Genomic DNA, 6,000 nt, shown 5'->3' with positions numbered 1-6,000 from the left:
ATCCAGGGGTGGGAAGCAGCTTGATGTGTTGGCTGCACAAAAGCACAGAGCTCTTAACAGCTTTTTGCTGAGCTGCTGTTGCTTTCTTTTCTCTTAAACATTTATTGTTAAAAAACAGTGGCCTTGTAGTTGGAGGTAAAAGTAAGCAGAGAGCCTGGAGATACATGTGACTTTTGAGTCTCTGTGCTGTAAGGAACATTTCTGTTTATGTGCTGCAGCATGCACATTCTGTTCCAGCCATCCCCTCATTTATTTTGTAGTACAGGAGCAGTACAGACTTTGCACACCATCCCTGCAGCCTTCTTGTCTTCCCCCTGTACAAGATCATCTTTGCTGTTGCTACAGGCAGATTTAAATACACCAGTACTTAGGGTTTTTGAAAGTTGCTGGTGTTGGCTGGAGATGCTTCTTTACTGGAAGCAGTTCTTTTCTGTTTTGACTGCCAAAGAACCACAAGTTCAAATCCTATAGGATGTGTCCAGGCTTCTGGAGCAGAACCAGATTCCCCAGCAGCAGTGGCCTTGCTCCTCTGGCAGAGGAGCTGGAAGGTAAATCATCTGTGCCCAGTGGGCCTGGTAGCTCTCCCAAAGGGGTGGTTAATTTTCCCGCTGCTGTGGTCAGTGGGAAGGAACAGACATTACGGGACAGGCAGCTCAGCACTGAGGAACAGGAGTGAGAGCTCCTGTCCCGACTGGCACAGAAAGTGCCGATGTGGAGCATACCATGGGGCTGTGGTCCCCACGGGAACCTGGTGGAAGAGCTGGCATGAGGGGTTATGTGTTGCAGAGGTGCTGTGACTCTCCTTGCACCGAGGCACTGCTGCTGGGCAGCATTTTGTGCCTCAGCAACACCTGCTGGCCTGCAGGGCTGGGCAGTTGTGTGGCCTCTGGACAGGAACAGCTTCATGTGAGCCATCACCTACATGTCACCCACTTGGGTCTTGCTCAAGCTCTCTGGCAGCTTGTTGTCTCTTAGAAGCAGCATAGTAGCAGGAAGCAGCATGTTACTCCCATGTATTTGTTTATTTTCATTACCAAAAATATTTGTACAGCGGCAGAATTTGATGTCCAAGCCTCTGTGTGTTCCAGCTGTTTGTTCCCAGCTAGAGCTTAAGACATGTGCTCAGAGGGTGCGGATCAGTGCCTGAGCTCCGAGACCCAGCCGCAGCACGGCCAGAGAGCTCTTCACGCCGGTCGCTGGAGTTACGGTTCGAGAAGGTGCAGGAGTCAAGGCAGGTGACACAAGGAGCTGGTCCGGCGGTTTGGGATGCCGGTGATAGGGAAAGGCCACCTGCAGCACTCGGGAGTGGTTCGTGGTGAGGCGGCAGCTCCCACGTCCGGCATGACCTCAGAGGCCGCGGCGGGGACACGCGCCCTTCCCCTCAGCGCCCGTCAGCCGCACGCCAGCGCTGGGCGCTGCCCGTGCCCGCCGCTGTTGCTCAAAGCTCCGTGGGTTGAGCAATGCCCGCGCTGGCCGTGGCTGTGTGGGCAGGGCAGGCTGTGCCCCGGATCCCATCGACACCCAGGGAGTGCCGCGGTGCGCTGCGGCCGGAACAACCGGCCCAGGTGGTTCGCGGGGCGAGCCCGGCCGCGGGGCTGCTTCCTGCTGGCACTGACTGGGGCGTAGGACTCGCTTTGTTTCAAGGCCAGGTTTCCCCAGAGCTCCATGTCGGAGCCCTGCAGTACAGCCAGGCACTGTCTGGGTGCCCAGACAGCAGCGAGGGCGAGCGGCCGTGACTGCGGGGCAGACAGAGCTGTGCTGCCGGGCCGCACGGAGGAGCCATTCCGGCCCGGCCAGCAGCCCTTATTGCAACATCCCAAAGGAAGTATTTGGGCCGCAGGCGCGTCCTGGATTTCCAGGCAGCACAGGCGATAAGCAGATGCCTGTTTCTTATGACACAGCTGCTCTGCCTATGTCCCAGCTTTGGCCAGTCCCCCGGCTGTGAGAGGAGCGCCCAGTGCGAGTGCTGGTGGGGATTGATGCTGTGATTCACCTCTCACTGCACCTTCGTGCTTTCAGTTTGGTGCTGTCTTCCTTAAGGACCTCCAACCCAGCCCCTTTGGTAACAGTTTTTCTCTAGAGAAAGTTTTTCAGAAATGAAATTATAGACCAAAAAAATCTTAAAGAAGAATGAGCCAGGGGTGGCAAGATGGAAGTGTCCTGTTCTGGCTCAGCCTTTTCACTTTAAAAAACCAAAACTTTGTGAGCAGGAGGGAGCCCCTTCCTCTGGCACAGGCCACAGGGGAGCACGGGCTGGGAGAGCCCTGCAGTGCCACAGTGCCAGAGGTCAGGGCCATCCCAGGGCCATGGCGCTGCCTTTTAACCCATAAAAACATTGTTTAATTGCTGGTATCTTTTGGTTTGAAGATTTCATCTATCCTGTGCTTACTAAACTGCTGAGGGAGTGGAATTCTGTCCTTTGCCATGCCTTTGCCTGCTTCCATTGTTCAGTTTCTAGCACTAACCAGAGTGTCTGTTTAATCTGGAACTTGCTTTTCCTTCTTCATTAACTCCTTAAGACGAGCTTTCATTCCACTGGTTGGACAGGCCCTGCTTTTTCCTTTTGGAAAGCACTGAGGAGGAATGGGGGTCATGCAGATCACGTGTGGCTCTGCTGTGCTGGAGCAATCGCAACCAATGCTGCTCTCGTCATCATTTCCTGCATGAGCAGGATGGGCTGAAGTTGCAGCTCTGGGACACATGAATGTGTCACTGCTGGCAGTGCTGGAGCCAGGTGGGAGAGCTGAAGGTGGAGTTTCTCCTGGCTTCTTAATGGAAAACAAACATTTTCCTTAAGTGGCATTGAAAATGAAGGTTGAAAATGAAGGTTTCTTAAAGAAGTGCATGTAGCTGGGCTGAGGAAGAAGGGTGAGAACATTTTCTTGAGAAATAAGCATCTTCCTTCCCAAAGGCTCGTTAATTTAGTTTTCTTGACTAATCAAATGAGTTTCTAGAATATTTTCACTAATGTCACCAAAAGAAAAGTGGTTTATAAACAGCCTGGAGCCAGCAGGGAGTGCAGTGGTGAGGATGCCTGGAGGCAAAGCCCAGGTCTGTGCAGGGGTGACCCCAGCAAGTCCCTTGGCCATCTCCCAGTGCTCACACAGGGCCACAGGTGGGATGTCTCCTGAGCAAACATCCTCATGTGGGGCCTTTGGAGTGGCACTGGCAAGAAGTCTCTATGCTACAAAAGTGTCCATAAACAGTGACTTTAGGGCAGAGGGTACCAGTGGGTTTATGTGCTTGATTTTCCTGACAGGGATGCTATTCACTTTGAAGAACTTCAGTGTGTTAGAAAGACTATGTTCAGCATTTCTTCTATAGTTATTTCTAGAATTACTTCAAAATTACAGCCATGAGCAATTATAGTTTTCAATAGCTGATTGAGCGCACTGAATCCTAAGACATTAACTACCACATTTTCAAGGAGTAGATTTATTAATAGCAGCTGTAACTAGAAATCTTGTCTAATTTTGATCACTACCAAAAGACATGAAAAAATAAGGACTCCTATTTTCATGTATTAACAATAAGACTGATAAAATTTGTGGGAGATATTCTGGGCAAACAAAAAATTACAGCTGTGTTCCTTGTGCTGCAATAATTAATGATCATGCACTTTATTCTCCAAAGCTGTTTTTCTTGTACAGTTTAACTAAAGGTCTTGATCTCTGTCATTTCACATGACATTGTTCTGGGGCTGTAAAAGCCATCAGCATGAAGGAGAATTTATTTTTCAAAATACAGCTTAACTCTCCAAACTATTTCTTAAATTATAGGTTAGTGAAAAGCAGGCCCTTCCCATGGAAACAGAGTTTTTAAAGAACTGTAGACTTGATCTGATTTAGTATTAAAATCAAGGGCTCTGTCTTGGGCTGTAAGAATCCCCATTGCTCCTGGCAACTGCAGCTCTTCACAGCTGTGAATTCAGACACACATTTTTCAGGGGAAGATAATCCTTGACCTAAATACAACTTTTCAGATATTTTGAGGTTGACCTTTGCCTCTTTGTCTGTTTTTTTCCCAGGTTGGCTGGCTGGGAAGATGCTGACCCTGCTGGATCACAAGCTCCTACAGCAGCTCATCCTTCCAGTGAAGGAATCACAGCTCTGCTGGAGCCCATGCAGGGTTTGTCCAGTGCAAGTGATTAGTCTCAGAAATATGGAGTGAATTCCCACTTTTCAGGATGTGAACAACAGAGGCAGGTTTGGAGGAAATGTCTTCCATCAGAAGTTCTATCCTCTGCCTTCATCACTTACAGTCAAAGCATGAAAGCTCATTAGGTGTGATTTGGCTGTTTCCTGGCCAGGCTGTCAACTCCAGAGGCAGCAGAGCAGCATTGCTGGAGCATGTGGTGGTCTCATTATCTCAGTGACGGAAACACTCTGCAACAGAGCCCTCACCCCCTCCTTGCCCATGGTGTTTAAACTAAATGGTTTTAAATGAAAAGATGGTAAATTTCATTTAGATACAAGGAAGAAGTTTTCTGCAGTGAAGGTGGTGAGGCCTGGCACAGGATGCCCAGAGAAGCTGTGTCTGCCCATCCCTGGAAGTGTTCAAGGTGAGGTTGGATGGGGCTTTGAGGAACCTGGTCTAGTGAAAGGTGTCCCTGCCATGGCAGGGGCTGGAAGAAGATGACCTCTAAAGGTACCTTCTAACCCAAACCATTCTGTGATTTTGTTATTGTATGAGTTACTGACAGCTTCATCTGCTGGACCACCATCACTGCACCTCCAGGTTTGGGGTGTCCTTGAACCTGTCTCCACTCACAATCTTGCCACACCCCAGGACATGGCTTTACTGATGATTCCCACCCTGGCCCAAGGTGCTGCAGAACTCTGCAGTTTCTTACTGCAATACTCTTGCCAATTTTGATTGCAGATTCCTTACCATGTGTGTGCACATCCTTCTTTGACCACAACTGGAAAAAGCTGTGGGGTGGTTCCTGCTCAGGGTCTCCTTAACTGCAAACCCACAAACTGTTTCCATTTCTCTTGGTACCTTCAAAAGTGCAGCACTTTTGTAACACCCTCCTAGTGTGAGATCCAATGATGGTTCACAAAGTAGCAACTACTACAGCAATAGTTTATAAAAAAGAAAACACTTCTACTGCAAAGGCAATTTTGCCTTGGATAAAGATAGCAATGAAATCCAACTGTTCCAATACAGTGGACTGCCATGGAAAATGTTTGCCACATTGTTGGCAAAAGCTCTGGGAAAAAAAGTAAGTCACTTTTTAATCAAAGAAGTAGGGAGTTACCTGCTGGTACTATCCATGGCTTTTAGTGTGCTGGTATGGCACTGAGAGTATCCCTGACACATGGAGGGGAGGTAAGGGCACTTGGAGGGCAGCTCCACTCAGCTTTCTAGAAAAGTCAAAGGTTCCTGATTCTACTTGTACAGTAATTTCAAATGCAGCTATTGAAAATTATATTTCCTTGACAAGATTGTTTTTGGTGTCAGGGTTTTTCTGGAAGTCATTGTGCTTCCTATGGGCCAAGCAGGTCACTGCAGGAATTTCATTGTGTTTCGCTTTTCAATGGAAATTGCAAATACATTTCCAGGCACAGCTCTGGAAATACCCCAACAGCAGCCTCTATCACCTCCTTGTGTCTCAGCTTTCAGCTACATGGAGTGAAATGCCTAAAAATCTTAAGAAATTGCATCTGCCTTAATGCCATCACTGCTATCCTACCTAATAAATATTTTCCTAAAAAAACCTCAGTCCTCTCTGATGAAGAAGACTACTTGCACAGGGGTAAGCAGTGACAGGTAAGTGGTATTTGTGTACTTGGGTGACATCTGTTTTATTGGGCGGAGCACTCAGCTGTGCCCTGATAACTTGCATCACCCTCTGATTCATACAATCATCTGACCTTCATCTAACTGCTGCTCTGCTTTTATTTCCTTTTCTCCCTGTCAGTTACAGTAAAGGAAATTCTTCCTGTGCTCCATACACAATGCTTCCTTTCATTCAAGGTTTGGTTGTGCTTTTAGCAT

Source organism: Zonotrichia albicollis, chromosome 15, assembly GCF_047830755.1.
Source record: "Zonotrichia albicollis isolate bZonAlb1 chromosome 15, bZonAlb1.hap1, whole genome shotgun sequence".
NCBI classification, from domain to species: Eukaryota; Metazoa; Chordata; class Aves; order Passeriformes; family Passerellidae; genus Zonotrichia; species Zonotrichia albicollis.
This window is presented reverse-complemented; position numbering follows the sequence as displayed.